We start from the raw sequence: 19394 nt of genomic DNA on the forward strand, positions 1-19394 counted from the left end.
TTTGTTTATTCATTCCTCCCTGTCTTTTAAGAAATTCTGAGATGCTTTTAAGCGCGCACACACACACACGCAGACACATACATATATAAGTAATATGATATGATTGTTTTTTAAGTAAATGAAGAATTGGAATGATGGAAAATTAGACTGAAGCCAGGGAGGGGTGAGCTACAACATGATTTGAAAAATAAATACATGAAGAATTAAGAGTGACGGGAAGGCAAGTTGATACCTTGTGGATGTGGTTGCTAAAAATGAGCCACAAATTTTGCTTTATGTTTTCTAGCAATTAGTGTTGCTAGAATTTTGTGATCACTTACATAACTCTAATATAAAAGCAAGCGAAATTTTCAAAAGCATTACAGATATTTCTGGTACTGAGACTTCTTAAATTTCTCTCGTCTGTCCTCATAAAGAAGGCGTTGTGGTGTACCAAAATCCTCAACGGCGTCCTTACAGTACATTCTCAGTAACAACAATCATGTAAGGCTAATAGGGCCTTAGTTTAGGGAATTCCGTAAAGGCAGATTTCAAGGGGTCAGTAAATGCAGACCATTACTTTAACCCAAGATAAAATTGATTTGGAGAGGTGCTCTCCAAATAGGGATACTTGCAAAATGGTTCATTGGAGTATGAACCTTTTAAAATTTATATTTTTGTATATGTTTTACAGTGTATGAGTACAGCAATAATATATAATTTATAAATAAATATCTACTTTAGTAGTTTGTACTCAAAAATATTTTATCAGTGGGACCCCATGATCAAAACAATTTGGAGACCACTAGCTTAGCTGAAAGAAGGCACAAAACATTCAGACATTTAACCATAAATATTATTTCTCAATTGAGCTTTTGGTAGGTATTAAATGACAGTAATTACACATATAAATAGTACAATAAGACTCTTTTTTAAAGTAAGCCAAAAATTGGGACAGACACAGATTGAGGCTTTTTGTTCCATAGAGGAGGTAGGGGGAAAGGATGCAGATAGAGGGTTTTTTGGTGTGTGTACTAAAATACATAAACATAACACAGTTTACAGTTTTATCATTTTAAAGTATGCAGTTCAGTGGCGCTGAGTATATTCACAGTGTCTTACAACTATCACCACTATCTAGTTCCAGAGCTTTTTCATCACCCTAGTGGAAACCTCATACCCATTAAGCAGTTACTCTCTATTCCCCCTTCCTACCAGCCCCTGTCAATCACTAATCTACTTTTTGTCTCTGTGACCTTGCCTATTCTGGTTATTTCATTTAATTGGAATCATATCATATGTGGCCTTCGTGTCAGTCTTCTTTGACTCTAGAATAATCTTTCTGAGATTTATCCATGTCCCAGCATCTGTCAGTACTTCATTGCTTTTTATGGCTGAATAATATTTCATTATATGTTTAGACACATTTTATTTATGTGTTCATCCATTCATGAACATTTAGGTTGTTTCTACCTTTTGGCTATTGTGAATAGACCTGATATGAACATCTGTGTACAAGTTTTTATTTGAACAGCTACATACAGTTCTTTTGGGTATACACGTAAGAGTTGAAAATGCTGGGTCATTTGGTAGTTTTATTTGAAGCTTATTTAGGAACCATCAAACTGTTTTTCACAGTGGCCACACCATTTTACATTCCCAGCAACAATTTCTAAGGGTTCCAATTTCTCCACATTCACCAACACTCTTTGCTTACTTTTTTTTTTTTTTTTTTTTTTTGCCATCCCAGTAGGTACAAAGTGGTATCTCACACTCATTGTCATTTTGATTGTGGTTTGTTTTGCCTTTCCCTTTGCATAATGACTAATGATGTTAAGTATCTTTTTATGTGCTTGTTGGCCATTTTAAAAATTTAATTAATTAATTAATTTTTGGCTGCATTTGGTCTTCGTTGCTGTGCATAGGCTTTCTCTAGTTGTGGCGAGCGGGGGCTACTCTTCGTTGTGGCGTGTGGGCTTCTCATTGCGGTGGCGTCTCTTGTTGCAAAGCACGAGCCCTAGGTGCGTGGGCTTCAGTAGTTGTGGCTTGCTGGCTCAGTAGTGGTGGCTCGTGGGCTCTAGAGCGCAGGCTCAGTAGTGTGGCGCCTGGGCTTAGTTGCTCCGTGGCATGTGGGATCTTCCTGGACCAGGGCTTGAACCCTGCGTTGTCAGGTGGATTCTTAACCACTGCGCCACCAGGGAAGTCCCTGCCCACTTTTTAATGAAGTTGTTTGGCCTTTTTGTTTTTGAGTTGTAAGAGTTCTTTATATATTCTGGATTGTGGAATCTTATCAGATGTGTAATTTGCAAATATTTGCTTCCACTCTCTGGGTTGTGTTTTCACTCACTACTGTTTTTTGAAGCACAGCAGTTTACTTTCAATGAAGCCCCAGTGTACCTATTTTTTCTTTTGTTGCTTGTGCTTTTGGTGTCATATTTAAGAAACCATTTGCCAAATCCAAAGTCATGAAGATTTGTCCGTATATTTTCTTTCAAGAATTTTATACTTTTAGTTCTTTCATTTGCATCTTGGATGTATATTGAGTTAATTTATTTATATGGTATGAGGTAGGGGTCAAACACTCTTTCCACATGGAATTGTCCCAAAATCAGCTGTTGAGACTGTTCTTTCTCCATTGAATGGTCTTGGCACCCTTGTCAAAAATCAGTTGACCATAGATGTGAGGGTTTATTTCTAGGCTCTCAGTTCTGTTCCATTGATCTATATGCTGATCTGTATGCCATTACTGCACTGATCTGGTTACTGGAGCTTTGTTGTAAGTTTTAAAATTGAGAAGTATGAGTCTTCCAACTTTGTTCTTTTTAAAGACTGTTTTGGCCAATCAGGGCCCTTGTGTCTCCATATGAATTTTAGGATCAGCTTTTTTTCATTTCTGCTGAAAAGGTTGTTGGGAATTTTATGTTAATTGCATTTAATATGTAGCTTGCTTTGGGGTTTATTGCCATCTTAACAACATTGTCTTCCAGCCGATGAACACAGGATGTTTTTCAATTTATTTAGGTCTTTAATTTCTTCCAGTAAGGTCTTGTAGTTGCCAATGTACAAGTGTTATACCTTCTTGTCTAAATTCATTCCTAAGTATTTGATTCTCGTGTTTTCTTTCTTTTTCTTTCTTATTTTTAATTGTGATAATATATGCATAACAAAATTTATCATCTTAACCATTTTTTCTTTGTAATTCTAGTTTATTTATTTTTCTTCCAGTTTTATTGATTTAATTGACATACAGCACTGTTTGTTTGAGTACAGCATAATGATTTGACTTACATACATCATGAAATGATTATCACAGTAAGTTTAGTGAACATCTATCATCTCATACAGATACAAAATTAAAGACATAGAAAAAAATATTTTCCTTGTGATGAGCACTCTTAGGATTTACTCTCTTAACCACTTTCATCTATAATATACAGCAGTGTTAGTTTTATTTATCGTGTTGTACGTTACATCCCTAAGAGTTGTTTACCTTATAACTGGAAGTTTGACTGCCCTCAACCAATTCCCACTCCCTCCCCCCACCCATTGCCTCTGTTAACCACAAATCTGATCTCTTTCTACGAGTTTGCTATCTTGTTTCTGAAGTATAATTAATCTACAACATTATGTTAGTTCCTGTGCACAAAATAGTGATTTGATATTTCTGTACGTTTCAAACACCACGGTAAGTCTAGTTACGATATGTCACTATGCAAAGATATTACATAGTTATTGACCGTATTCCCCACACTGTACACTTAATACCCGTGACTCATTTATTTTACAAATGGAAGTTTGGACTTCTTAATCTCCCTCACTTATTTCTTTCCTCCCTTCACCACCTCCCCTCTGACAACCACCTGTTTGTTTTCTATCTATAACTCTGTTTCTGTTTTGTTATGTTTGTTTGTTTTGGTTTTTAGATTTCACTTAGCATAATACCCTCTAGGTCCATCCATGTTGTTGCAAATGGCAAGATTTCATTCTTTTTATGGCTGAGCAATATTCCATTTCATAAATATATACACCACATTTTCTTTATCCATGGGCATTTAGGTTGCTTCCATATCTTGGCTATTGTAAATTATGCTGCAGTGACCATAGGGGTGTATATACCTTTTCGAATGAGTGTTTTTGTTTTCTTCAGAAAAATACCCATATGTTAATTGTTGGATCATGTGATAGTTCTGTTTTTAATTTTGTGAGGAGCCTCCAAACTGTTTTCCATAGTGGCTGCACCAATTTACATTCCCACCAACAGTGCACGAGTCTTCCCTTTTCTCTTCATCCTTGCCAGTACTTGTTGTATTTTGCTAATAGCCATTCTGACAAGTGGGAGGTGATATCTCATTGTGGTTTTGATTTTTATTTCCCTGATGATTAATAATGTTGAGCATCTTTTCATGTGCTTCTTGGCCATCTGTATGTCTTCTTTGCAAAAATGTCTATTCAGATCCTTTGCCCATTTTTAAAGATCAGGTTGTTTGGGTTTTTGATGTTGAGTTGTATGAGTTCTTTGTATATTCTGGGTATTAACCCCTTATCAGATAGATTGCTTGCAGATATCTTCTCCCATTCAGTAGATGATAGTTCCCTTCACTGTGGAATAGCTCTTTAGTTTGATGTAGTCCCATTTGTGTATTTTTGGTTTTGTTTCCCTTGCCTGAGGACACATATGCAAAAAAAAATTATTAAGATCAGTGTCAAAGAGCTCAGTGCCTATGTTTTCTTCAAGAAGCTTTGTCTCTTTTTTTGGTTGTGGTTTCAGTTCTTACATTTAAGTCTTTAATCCATTTTGAATTTGTTTTTGTGCATGGTGTAGTTTAATGGTATTAAATACATTCATATTGTTGTGCAGACATCACCGTCACCCATCTCTAGAACTCTTTTCATCTTGCAAAACTGAATTTCTACACTGACTCAAATAGCAACTCCCCATTCCACCTTATGCTCAAGCCCCTGGCAACCACCATTCTAAGAATTTGACTACTCTAGGTACCTCACGTAATTGGAATACAGTATTTGTCTTTAAGTAACAAGTTTACTTCACTTAGCATAATGTCCTCAAGGATCATCAGTGTTGTACCATCTGACAGGATTGTCTTTTTTTTTACGACTGAATGATACTGCGTTGTATGTACATACCACATTTTGTTTGTTCATTCATTCATCCATCCGTTAATAGATACTTGTGTTGCTTCCACCTTTAGACCATTGTGGATAATGCTGCTATGAACATGAGTGTACAAATATCCATTCAAGATCCTGCTTTCAATTTTGGGGGTTACATATCCAGAAGTGGAATGGCTGGATTATATGGTAGTTCTATTTGTAATTATTTGAGGAACCACCCTACTGTTTTCCACAGCAGCTGCCCATTTTACAGTCCCACCAACAGCACACAATGGTTCCACTTTTTCCACATCTTTGTCAACACTTGTTATTTTCTGTTTTTTTTTATAGTGGCATTCTAATGTGCATGAAGTGATATGTTTTTGATTTGCATTTCTTTCATGATTATATTGAGCATCTTTTTATATACTTCTTGGCCATTTGTATATCATCTTTGGAGAAATGTCTATTCAAGTACTTTGCCCATTCTTGAATCGCGTTATTTTTTGGTCATTGAGTTGTAGAAGTTCTTTACATATTCTGAGTATGAACCTCTTATCAGATATATGATTTATAAATTTTTCTCCCAATCAGTGGGTTGCCTTCTCACCTTTGTTGATTGTGTCCTTTGATGCCCAGAAATTTTTAATATTGATGTAGTCCCAATTGTCGAGTTTTGCTTTTGCTGCCTGTGCTTTTGGTGTCATATCTAAGAAGTCATTACCAAGTCCAATGCCATGAAGCTTTTCCCCAGTGTGTTCTTCCAAGAATGTTATGGTTTTAGGTCTTTAATCCATTTTGAGGTAATTTTTGTATACGATGTAAGATAAGGCTCCAACTTCATTCTCCCCCCCCCACCCCCCACCATTTCATTCTTTCTAAGAGCATGTGCATATCCAGTTTTCCCAGCACCATTTGTTAAGGAGACTGCTCTTTTCCTGTTGAATGGTCTTGGCCCCTTGTCAAGGGTCAGAGATCATTTGACCATGTGGCACAAAGGTTTATTTCTGGGCTCTCTATTCTAGTCCATTGATCTATTTATCTTTATGCCAGTATCACACTGTTATTGTATTACTGTTTTTTTTTTTTAAACAAATACTTTTTTAAAAATTTTTATTTATTCATTTATTTATTTATTCATTCATTTATGGCTGTGTTGGGTCTTCGTTTCTGTGCGAGGGCTTTCTCTAGTTGTGGCAAGTGGGGGCCACTCTTCATCATGGTGCGCGGGCCTCTCACTGTAGCGGCCTCTCTTGTTGCGGAGCACAGGCTCCAGACGCGCAGGCTCAGTAATTGTGGCTCACGGGCGTAGTTGCTCCGCGGCATGTGGGATCTTCCCAGACCAGGGCTCGAACCCGTGTCCCCTGCATTGGCAGGCAGATTCTCAACCACTGCGCCACCAGGGAAGCCCTGTATTACTGTTTTGAAATCAGGAAGTGTGAATCCTCCAACTTTGTTGTTCTCTTTCAAAATTGTTTTGGTTCTTCAGGGTTTCTTATCATTTTTAATGATTTCTTATTGTTTTCCATTTTTTTATTGCTATATGATTTTCTTTGAGTTGTTTTTTTGCTAACTTAGCAGCCATGTAATTAACAAATATGCTTAAGCCACTGTCTCAATGTACCACTCAGATATGAAATAGTATCTACTGACTCCATTATATGAAAAATTAAGAAACTGGTTGCACTTGCCCTACTTCTCCCCACTCTCCACCTACACACACTTCCCCCAACATAACAATATTCGTTAATTTTGTGAATGTTGTCTCAGTTCATTATGGTAGTATTACTACTGTATTGATTAGCTTTATTTTTAAGAAGTATAGCATTTTTCTTCCATGTTATAAGCAAAATCACCATTTTATGTGTTTTTTAAAGGGGGTCAATATCATCAGTCTTTTCAGTGTAACTGTTTGTGAGTTTATTAATTTAAATAATTTTATTGATTAGCTAGATTTTTCAACAGTTGTTCAGGAGTGAGCATCTCTTCAGTTCTTATAAATTTGAGATTATCATTCTGTAACCTTTGTATAGGAATAACAACTTGTTTGGGTACAAAACTTTTGAATAATAATCTTTAATTCAAAACTCAGTCAGATTTGCTCCCCCTTTCTGGACACATACAATTAATATTTCTGTGCCAGAGGCAACCCTAATATTTTTTCCCTATTGGATCCTGGATTGTTGTTGGGTTTTTAAAATTTAAGTTTTCTTACTTTCCCAGGGTATGTCTCAGCGTTGGTCAATCTCTATTGATTTTTTAAAAATAAAATTTACATACCTTACAATTCATTCTTGTAAAGTATACAATTCCGTGGTTTTCAGTATATTCAGAGGAGGTTATACAACTGTCACCACTAATTCCAGAACTTTTTGTCATACCAAAAAGAAACCCTGTGCCCCTTCACAGTCATTTCCTAGCCTTCAACCATTAATCTACTTTCTGTATCTATGGATTTGCCCATTGGGCACATTTTATATAAGCAAATCATGCAATATGTGGCCTTTTGTGTCTGGCTTCTTTTACTTAATATTTTCAAGGTCCATCCATTTTGTAGCAGGAATCAGTACTTGTTGTTTGTTATGAACAGTAACAAACAGTATTTCAAATACATATACAACATGTTTATTCATGAGTTGTTGGACATGTGGATTGTTTCTGCTTTTTTGGCCATTATGAAAAATGGTGCTGTAAACATTAATGTACAGGTTTTTGTGTGGACATGTTCCTTCAATTTTCTTACGTACATACCTAGGCGTAGAATTGCTGGATCATATGGTAACTCTGTTTAAGCTTCTGAGTAACTGCCAAAGTGTCTTCCAGAGTGGCTGCACCATTTTATATTCCCACCTGGATCATATTTCAGTTTGTCTACATCCTCATCAACACTTGTTGTCTGTCTTTTGAGAACAGCTATCTTAATGGGTGTGAAGAGGTATCTCACTTTTTAATGATTTTAATTTGCATTTCGCTAATGACTAAGATGTTGAGCATCTTTTCATATGCTTATTGGCCATTTGTTTACCTTTAGAGAAATGTCTATTCCAATCCTTTGCCCATTTTAAAATTGGCTTATTTGTCATTTTATTACTGAGTTCTGTTTCTTTGTCTATTCTGAATACAAATCCCTTATTAGGATATGTTTTGCAAACATGTTCTTTCATTCTGTGCCGTCCTTTTCACTTTCTTGATGATTTTACTTGTGGTACAAAAGTTTTAATTTTGACAAAGTACAATTTGTCTGTTTCTTCTTTTGTCACTTGTGCTTTTCATGTCATATCTAAAACTATTGTCTAACCCAAGGTTACAAAATATTGACTCTTTGTTTTCTTCTAAAAGTTTTATAATTTTAGTTCTTACTTTTAGTTCTATGATCATTTTTTAGTTAACTTTTGTATGTGGCATTGAGGTAGTACAGTTTTATTCTTTTGCCTGTGGATATCCAGTGTCTTAGTACCATTTGTTGCAAAGACTATTCTTTCTTCCATTGAATTGTCTGGGCACCCTTGGCAAAAATCAATTGATCATAAGAAAAAAAAAAATCAGAAAAATCAAAATAAACTTAAAAAATGAAAAAAAAGCGATTGATTATAAATGTAAGGGTTTATTCTAGACGATAAACCCTATTTTATTGATCTATATGTCACTCTTTATGCCACTACCACACTGTCTAACTAGTGTGACTCCTCCAACTTTGTTTTTTCTTTTTCAAGATTGTTTTATCTATTCTTAAGTCATAGGAATATTCAGATCAGCTTGTCAATTTCTGCCAAAAAGAAAAAAAAAGACAACTTGAATCTTGGGTAGGGATTGCATTGAAACTGTAGAAAAATTTAGGGAGTACTGCTGTCATAACGATATTAAATCTTCTAATCCATGAACTGGGGTGTTTTTCCATTTATTTAGGTCATCTTTAATTTCTTCAACGATGTTTGTGGGTTCCACTTCTTTGTAGTTTGGCACTTCTGTTGTTAAAAGTATCCCTGAGTATTTTATTCTTTTTGATACCAGTGTAACTAGTATTGGTTTCTTAAGTTCATTTTGGGAATTTTCCTTGTGGTACAGGAATATTACTGGTTTTTGTATGTATTTTGGTTCCTGCAACTTTGCTGAACTTGCTTATAAGTTTGAGTAATTTGTGTTTGTGTGTTCCTTAGTGTTTTCTATATAAAATATTGTGTCATTTGCAAATAGAGATAGTTTTCCTTCTTCTTTCCGATATCATGTCATTTATCTCTTTTTCTTCCCTAGTTGCCCTTGCTAGAACCTCCAGTACTGTGTTGAATAGAAGTGTTAAGAATGAGTATCCTTGTCTTGTTCCTGATTTTAAGGAGAAATCTTTCTGGTCATTAAGCATGATGTTAGCTGTGAGTTTTTTTTATAAATGCCCTTTATCAGGTTGAGGAACTTCTATTCCTGTTTTGTTGAGTGTTTTTATTATGGAAGGGTTTTGGGTTTTGCCATATGCTTGTTCTATGTATAGTGAAATGATCCTATGTTTTCTTTATGAAGATGGTGTGTTACGTTGATTGATAATCATATATTGAACCAACTTTGCCTTCTTGGGATAAATTCCTCTTGGTCTTAATGTATAATCAATCCCTCTTCTGTGTTGCTGGATTCAGTTTGCTAGTATTTTGTTGAGGATTTTCCTTCTATATTCATAAGGGGTATTGGTCTGTAGTTTTACTGTATCTTTGCCTTTTTTATCAGGGTAATAATCTCCTTATAGAAAGAATTGGGAAGTAATCCTTCTTCTCATTTTGTTTTGATGATGATGTTGTTTTTTGAGTTTGTGAATGGTTGTTGTTAATTCTACTTTAAATGTTTTTTAGAATTCACCAGTTTGGGCCTGGGCTTTTCTTTGGGGGGTGTTTTCTGATTACTGTCTCAGCCTCTGTCCTTATTATAGGTTTGTTCAGATTTTCTATTTTTGCTTGAGTCAGTTTTGCTAGGTTGTTTTTCTAGGAATTTGTCTATTTCATCTAGGTTACCTAATTTGTTGACATGTGATTGTTCATAATATTCCCTTATGATCCTTTTTAATTTCTGTGTGATTGGTAGTAACATCCCCTGGTTCATTCTTAATGTAAATGATTTGAGTTTTCCCCTTTTTGCCTTTGGTGAATTCTAGCTAAAGATTTGTCCATTTTTGTTGACCTTTTCCAAGAACCAACTTTTGATTTCTTTGATTTTTCTCTTTTTTTGATTCTCTGATTCATTTATTTTCATTCTAATCTATATAATTTCCTTCATTTTGCCTGCTTTGGGTTTTATTTGGTCTTCTTTTTCTGGTTTCTTAAGGTTGAAGGTGAGGTTATAGTTTCGAAATCTTTCTTCTTTTAATATGGACATTTACAGATACAAATATCTGTAAGCTCTGCCTTCACTGCATCCCAAAGGTTTTGGTATGTTTTGCTTTCATTTTCATTCATCTCAAAGTATTTTCTAATTGCCCTTGTGATTTCTTCTTTGAACATTGGTAGTTAAGAGTGTGTCATTTAATTTCTCTATATTTTTGAATTTCCCAAATTTCCTTATTGATTTCTAGTTTCATTCCATTGTGGTCAGAAAACATACTTTGTATAATTTGTAAATATATTGTGACTTGTTTTATGGCCTAGCACATGGTCTCTCCTGGAGAACATTATTATGTTCCCTCAGAAGAATGTGTATTCTGCTTCTGTTGGTTGGAGTATTATGTATATGTCTTTAGGTCTAGTTGGATTATAGTGTTGTTCAAGCCTTCTATTTCCTTATTGGTCTGTCGAGTTTTTCTACCCATTTTGAAAGTGTACTATTGCAGTCTCCAGCTATTACTATTGAATTGTCTATGTCTCCCTTCATTTCTGTCAGTTCTTTTCCTTTGGTACCTGTCCTTGGTTTTCCAACACATGGCAGACATTCATTAATTTTTGGATGAAGTGTGTGAATTTGTCAACTACCTTTTAGTCTCCCTGTATTGTCCTAGCTTATCTTGGATCCATTTCATTAAGTCCATGTTCTTTTTCAATTTTCTCTAGAGTGAGACTACAAATTCTTTATTGACTAAAATGGGTAAACCTTCGGGCAAAATAAATTCTTTCTCTTTCCCTTCTTTTTTTCCTTCCTTTCTTCCACTTGTTTCTTTATAAATTTATTTATTTTATTTATTTATTTTTGGCTGCGTTGGGCCTTCATTGCTGCACCCAGGCTTTCTCTAGTTGTGGTGAGCGAGGGCTACTCTTCATTGTGGTGCGGGAGCTTCTCATTGCCGTGGCTCCTCTTGTTGTGGCGCACGGGCTCTAGGCACGCAGGCTTCAGTAGTTGTGGCACGTGAGCTCAGTAGTTGTGGCTCACAGGCTCTAGAGCACAGGCTCAGTAATTGTGGCACCTTGGCTTTTTTGCTCCGTGGCATATGGGACCTTCCCAGACCAGGGCTCGAACCCGTGTCCCCTGCATTGGCAGGCGGATTCTTAACCACTGCGCCACCAGGGAAGCCCCCTTTCTTCCACTTTAATGCTATAGAATATTTTCATAAATCCTTCTCTTTTGTTTTCAGATGACCTTTGTCTCAAAACATTCTGTGGAAGCCATTTATTTGATCACAACCATTTATTTGATCACATTTGATGACCTTATTACCTATTTACAAGATACTGCTTGAGTCCCCTTCCTAGGACATGAACTTGAAGGCTCATTGTGTATGGCTTGTATTTCTTTTGCCCCTCAGAGTTTGGGAAAGGCAGAAAGATAGTAATTGATTCTAGGACTCTGGACAGCTACAGTAGGTGACATTTTTCTCTGCCATTGTTGTGAAACTCATAAATTGATGGCCACCTTATCAAGTGTGGAGGTGAGGAAAGTATCTTGTTCTATAGGACATGCCCTTGGGGTTTTGCTATTACACTACTGTAAAGTCACCTGGCAGCTGCTTTCATAGCATTGTTGTGTGGGCAGTGATATGGCTGAGGCCTTATTTTTTTCTAGCAAATCTTAGTAATAAAACTAAGATATTTAGACTTAAAAGGTTATTTCCCATCCCTTTTTCTGACTTCTTCCTGGCCAGAGCAGGCATACAGTAAACCATTCTGGCAAGGACATAAGGAGCTATTTTTTCACAGGGAACATGTCTCCAATTGGGACATTTATCTTTCTCCTGGGCCACTTATCACCTCAGTCCCTTTTCTGAGATACCAGTGGGATATTTTGAATTGTTGACTCACCTTTTACCCTTCTGCTCTATGGTCCTTTGTGTAGGAAGAGCTTTGTGGTGGCTCCTTATATTTATTCCCAGTTGTTTCTTTAGATATTATTTCTGGGATTTTGTGGTGTGAGTTGAGTCTGTTCCCTACATTCTGAATATTTTTTTACTTTTTAAATAAATTTGTTTATTTATGTAGTTAGTTATTTTGGCTGCGTTGGGTCTTTGTGCACGGGCTTTCTCTGGTTGTGGTGAGGGGGGGTTACTCTTCGTTGTGGTGCGCGGGCTTCTCATCGTGGTGGCTTCTCTTGTTGTGGAGCACGGGCTCTAGGCATGTGGGCTTCAGTAGTTGTGGCACATGGGCTCAGTAGTTATGGCTCGTGGGCTCTAGAGCGCAGGCTCAGTAGCTGTGGCACACGGGCTTAGTTGCTCCACGGCATGTGGGATCTTCCCTGACCAGGGCTCGAACCCATGTCCCCTGTCTTGGCAGGTGGATTCTCAACCACTGTGCCACCAGAGAAGCCCTGTTTCTTTTACTTTTTGATGTTTTTTGTTTGTGTCTCTCAGTTATGAAAGAAAAGGTTCATTAAGGTCTCTGTGCTGTCATATTTTCTAAAATCCATTATCTGTTTCCTCAGTTTTGTTTTCTCTCTCTCTTTTATATTCGATTTCTTCCTTTTCTGTAGGCTCCTTCCTCTCAGCTAGAACCATGCTTATGTCTCTCCTTATCATAGACTGGGGAGTGGAGGGCTTGCCTGTGGTTGATGCTTCTACCACTTTACATCTCTCTCTTCTCTTTATTACTAAATACTTTTGTCAAAAAAGATGTTTTATTACTTTTGAGTGTAAAAGTAAAAAGATAACTAAATATAAAGAGTTTAGATAATATATAAAATATAAAGACCTTGGAAATCACCCATAATTCTCACCATCCTGAAATAGTCGTGATTAACATTACAGATAAGCTTCCAGGTTTATATTTTATGATTCTCATACCTACTGCCTATCTTGGATCTATTTTATTAGGTCTGCAATCTAATGAAGCTAAATATCAAATGAAGAACTCCATGAGAGCATAAAATGAGAGCTTTTTTAATGTTTAATTAAATGTTTACCAGTGTTTCTTACACTTTTATAAAACAGGCCGATTTCATACCAGTCTTCACAATCATGTTCATATATGGAGAGAAACAACAGTCCAAAAAAATGAAATCATACTATGTATATTGTTTTGAAGCTCTGCACTTAGTATATCATAGACATCTTTCTATGCAGTAAATAAAGATTTATGTAGTCATTGTTAATAGCTTTATGGGTTCCATTGTATAAATATAATAGTTAGTTAGTTCCAAATGACAGATATTTAAGTTTTTTTGGAAATTTTCTTTATCATAATCCGCACTTCGATGGGTAGTCTTGTTACATCTTTCTGAATTTTTCAATTTCCTTGAGAAACATTTCTAAACATGGAATTTCTGGGTTACCAAGTAGGCACATTAAAAATGTTTAAGCCACACTACTAAATTGTCCTTCTGAAATGTTGATTCAATTATTTGTTCACCAGTAATGTGCAATAATATTTTGGTCAATACCTGCCAACAGCATTCTTGTTAATACTTGCCACATAGGCCAGAAATATGGTATCTATCCTGATCCACATTTCTTTAATCACACGGAGTTTTTAGTTTCTTTTGTGTGTTGATCGACCGTATTTCTTCTTTTTTGAACTGCCTATCTTATCTTTAACCCAGGTTTCCTTAGATATGCTAATGCTTTTTTTCCCTGAACATGTGTACCCAGGACATGTACATTTGAGGGGTTAAGAGTGAATATAAGGGAATAAGTGCAACTGCCTGCTTGTTCTTCCCTTCTTCCTTTGATTACACCTACTCTTTCTTTGACTCATTCTTTCTGTGCCTCTCTCTGCTGTGTCTATGCAGGCTGTCCCCAGGCTCTATAGTTCATGCTTTTCTCTTATTACAGTGTCTTTGCACCCTGTCTGCTTCTGTGTTCTTTCTCTCTGCCTCTGTGCACCCGCATTCTGTGCACTTGTGCTCTCCTCCACCCCACCCCATGCTGTCTCTTGTCTCACTGTCTCTGCTGTGTATCTCTCTTGTTCTTCTGCTTACTCCTTTTCTCCTCTCCTTCTCTCATGTTCTTGCTTGTGTTTGTCTCTGTGCTCTTTCTCTCTCTCCCTGTTTTTTCTTTCTTTCCCCCCCTCCCTTTCCCATCTTTTTCTCTCAATGTCTGGGTGTATACTGGGATCAAAGAAAAGGGATAGTTTACTACTGTCAGTACAAAAGAAGCCATATTTATCAGTTTTTGTTTACGGAGAAAAAGCTGAAGATGAATAATTTCTCTGTATTTTTGACCTCTCATTATTTCCAGTTGCCCACGTTTTCAGCAGTGGGGCAAATGAACAACACAAACTAACTACCAAACAAAGAGACCTCCATGAGAGAATAAAATGAGAGCTTTAGTAATATTTAATTAAATGTTTACCAGTGTTTCTTACATTTTTATAAAACAGGCTAATTTCGTATCACTCTTCACAATCACACATATATGGAGAGAAACAACAGTCCAAAGCAGTATCTTGGAACCCAAGGATAAATTTCATTATATGCTAAGAGGTAAAAAGCAAGATATAATATTTACATGTATTTATATGACTGGATCAAAATTAAATATTAGCAGATTATTTTAAGATTATGGGATTATACATTTTTTCTTTTTAATTTTTCATGTATTTTTTTAAACAAGCAGCACATCTTTTCTAATATGAAACCATAAAAATTTCTTTGTGACATTAATTAAAAAGTGACCTCAGCCAGACTGATCAAACATAAAACGTTAGTTATGAGCTGGAAGAGAGAATTCTCAAGTTTTCATTGTGTTCTAGTTTCTGCCTAAAGTACCTATTTGAACCTCCAATCTAGTCATAACAAATCCTTCTAGAAGCAGAGCGAAAGCATAGAATTAGTACGCAGTTTCTATGCCAAGATAAAGTTAAAAAATTTTTTTTAACTTCAGCTGCCAAGAGTTGAGTTAAGTATACTCCTAGGTTCATGGCCTCTCTTTTTAAAATTTCATTCCCAGATCCCATCCTCATTCCTGTCCTCCCATCGGAACTGGCCATGTTATGTAAATATCTTTTGGCTTACAAGAGTTCTTACAAAATATGTATTCTGTGTTGTCATGTATTTTCAACTTATATAAAAGGTATGTCATTATTTTTGTTATTTTCACTAAGCTTGTATTTTTAAGATTCATCACATTGCTATACATACATCTAATTCAGGTTTCTGATCACTGCATAGTACTCCATGGAGTGCATCTACCAATTTACCTATGCACTTTCCCTGTAATGGACACCCAGGTCGCCGTCAATTCCCAACAAGGCAAAACACCAGCAGTGCACATCCTTGTCCACATTGCCTTATGGACCTTGTGAGACTACCTTTGTTGCACAGACCCACAAGTGGAAATCTTGGATCATAAGCTATATGTATACTTAATTTTCTACATTAGTACCAAATTAATTTCCAGTCTATATTCCTCCCTGCAATGCATGAAAATTCCTATACTTCCACCTTTCTGCCAATAATTTATAGTTTTTCCGGATTAGAAATACAAGTTTCCATACCATGGAAAGGTAGGGTTTTTGGGTCATTTTTAATTAAATGTTACTTGTCTTGAGAATCTACCCTATCTCCACTCTGTAATTTCCAAGGGAAGAAAGAGTCTTTCAGACACTTCCAAAATTACTGCTGTGCTTTCAACCAGAGTGCATTCATATGTTCATCCAGACATAATTACAATATACAACGTGACAAAAGTACAAGAATGGGATATTTTCATTGTTTTTATCAGATTTTGACATATAACAGATAAAAGATATGGAAGATTTGAATAGCAATATTAAGAAGTTTGATTTAAAGTATCTATAGAAAACTTTATTCCCAAAACACAGCATCCACAGTTGTTCCAAATGCCCACGGAGTATTTACAAAAATTAACTGTACATTTAGGCAAAATGTTGATAAATCCGCAAAGTAGAACATTTCTAACTAAGCTTATATTCTCTAACCACAGTACAATAAGGTTGGAATTTAACAACTATAACTTTTTCCTTAAATAAACATTTTAAAACATTCTAAACTTCTGGGCTATAGGACAACTAAAAATTGAGATTATAGAATTTTTTTCATTAATGACAGTAAAAGCACATATCCAAAACTTACGGGATGTGACTAAATCTATATTGAGAGGAAAATGTATAGCCTTCAATGATATTTTAGTTCAACAAACTCAACTAGGAAATAATTGAAATAAGCATTCTATAAATGAGTCCCCAGAATTGATCGATTTAACCAAGATCTGGTTCTTTGAAAAAAAAAAACAGACCAAATCTCTGGTTATTCTGACCATGAGGAAAAGGATCAACACTAATAGTATGGAAGGGTATAACCACAGTCAAAGAAGTGTTTTTTTAAAAAAGATTACTGTATGCAACTTTAGGCTGATATATATTTTTTTTTCCTTTTTTTTTAAATATGAATGGCTGGATTTTATTTATTTATTTATTTTATTTTTTTGGCTGTGTTGGGTCTTCGTTTCTACGCGAGGGCTTTCTCTAGTTGGGGCAAGCGGGGGCCACTCTTCGTCGCAGTGCGCGGGCTTTTCACTGTCGCGGCCTCTCTTGTTGCGGGGCACAGGCTCCAGACGCGCAGGCTCAGTAGTTGTGGCTCACGGGCCTAGTTGCTCTGCGGCATGTGGGATCCTCCCAGACCAGGGCTCGAACCCGTGTCCCCTGCATTGGCAGGCAGATTCTCAACCACTGCGCCACCAGGGAAGTCCTAGGCTGATATATTTTAAAACCTAAATTAGATGGGTGATTTTCTAAGAAAATATAAATGAACAGAATTGACCAAGAAGTTTTAAATCCTAAGTAGATCATTAATAATAGAAATTTAAAAGACTGTCAGTAATCTGTAGACCTCCCCACCTCTAACTATGTGCCCTCCAGGAATTTTGTACAAATATATGTGCCCACCAAAAGTATGAGAGGATGTGTTTCTTCATTCCTTTGCCAACTATGGGTAGTATCAGTCTTTTTAATATTTGCTAATCTAATGTGTGAAAAAACTCATTGCTTTAAGTTGCATTTTTTAAATATTAGGTTTCAGAGATTGCTCTTTACATTTCCTGTTTTGAGAATTAGCTGCTTATATCCTCTGAAGGATATAATTTACATGCCCATTTTTCTCTGAAGAATTTTTCTTATTAATTCTTGAGCATTATTTATATTGCATTAATAGTGTAATAGCATTGTTGTGTACTCAACTTCTTTCTTTTTTCCATGCTAAGAAAGATGTCCCCAACCACAAGATTATAAAAAAGTATTCTCCTTTTTTTTTTTTTTTAATACTTATTTAGGGTGGAGGGCAATGCATTTAAACACTTAATCCACATGGAATTTATTTTGTGTGTCTAGATATAATTTTATTGCCAAATGTTTAGCTAATTGTCAGTAGAGATTTTTAAGTAAGAAAGTGATACTCATAAATTAATTTATGAGAAGAAACTAAGCTGGACTCTCGTCACTTGGACTTGGTAATTAATAGCCGTGGTTCTTTGGAAATTTCTACCCAAAGCAACTAAAATACTATGCAAACACCTTATCAAAATGGAGAGATTGGAAGAGGAAACTAATTCTGACTGAAATATGAAGGAGTTTTATTGATTAAAGTTGAAGTTAGATCAAAACATCCAAGTGAAAATATCTAAAAACATAGCTACGTATGACCTCATGAGTATGTCATGAGTGGAATAAAGATTTTAGAGCCATCCATGTAAAAAAGGTGATCATAATCCTCACAAATACTAAAGCTAAGAGGAAAGATTTCAGAGAATGCAGAGAAGAAAAGAGAGTGAGAGGGTCACTTCCAGACCATAATTTTTCAAACCTGATAGAAAATCCTTTGGGACTTAAGTCATCTAGCTCTACCACCCTCTACAAGATTTTAATGATCATTTGCTAACCTTCCAGTTTTTCCTGTATATTAATTGAGGACTTTAGCTCTTGATTTTCTTTCTTTTCTACCCCAAACCCAGCCACTATCTGGGAACCTTACCATCCTGTTAGTTTCTTGACCTCGGTTCTAATGACAAGTACTTCCATTACATTTTAACTCTACAGTCTCATGGCCATACTTTGAATTTTGGCATTATTCAGATTCGTTATGTCTCTGCAATCTTTACTCATTCATGTATGAAAAGAAATTTTCTGAGGACCATTCTGCAGGCGCAATGCATTTTTGATTTGAGGGGGAGGATATATTAGAGTTATCATCTACCACACTTGCAGAAATAATTGACCAGTTCTGATTTTCTGATGGTGACTAATAGACAGTTATCACCTTAGTTCCTGCTTTTAGAAGTTCTAATCTTGCCTTTCAGAATTAAATCTACGTCAAAATGTTATTTTGGGGGCAGACAAGCTAGTAAGTTTTGGTACTGAAACGCCAGTTGCCAGTTTGAACTGTGCATAGCTAAAAACTTTTCACAAGAAAAGACTGTCTTTTGGTGCCATCGACTGTATTTCTAATTTTGACTCTGTCTTATCAATGTGTATCTCTGGTCCTAAACTTTAGTGGTTATAAGTAAATTAGCATAAACCCATTTTTCTGAAAGAAAAGCATCTTTCGGCAGGCACCTTGCTGGCAGCAGGTCGGCAATAACAATCTTCATACATGAAGAATAGCTGTATACGGTGATGTAAGAAAATACAGCCTTTTTCCTATATTAGAGATGTTTTCCTAAGTTCAGTTTCCATCTAAGAAGTCATTATTTAATTGAAAAGCTTTCTCCCCCCCCCCCCCCCGGGTCTCTATGATGGTTTGTCTGATCAATGAACACGGGAATGAATTTCACCTAGATTTTAATTAAACTAAAAAGTACTACAAAAAGCCTGAAACATCTCTGAGATGGTGGCAGTTACTTTTCCCCCAGTTGTAATAAGGCATTAACAGGTGAGTTTACTCTCACAATAATAGAAATTATAACAGAAGAAGCCAGCCAGTGTGTATCTCCTTTCAAGACGCTCTGCAACAGAAAG

General features: G+C 35.9%; 1 long non-coding RNA gene and 1 pseudogene across 9 annotated transcripts in view; one reads left to right on the forward strand and one right to left on the reverse strand.

Moving 5' to 3' along the window:
- The window catches only part of LOC309643390, a 2123356-nt gene that overhangs the window by 572433 nt on the left and 1531529 nt on the right, over window positions 1-19394 (reverse strand). The gene's annotated exons all lie outside the window — the stretch shown is intronic.
- LOC309643462 (uncharacterized protein C2orf78-like) overlaps window positions 1-19394 on the forward strand; it is a 185810-nt pseudogene that overhangs the window by 160033 nt on the left and 6383 nt on the right. The gene's annotated exons all lie outside the window — the stretch shown is intronic.

Source organism: Balaenoptera physalus (genome assembly GCF_965194825.1).
Source record: "Balaenoptera physalus genome assembly, chromosome: 15".
Classification (NCBI taxonomy): Eukaryota; Metazoa; Chordata; class Mammalia; order Artiodactyla; family Balaenopteridae; genus Balaenoptera; species Balaenoptera physalus.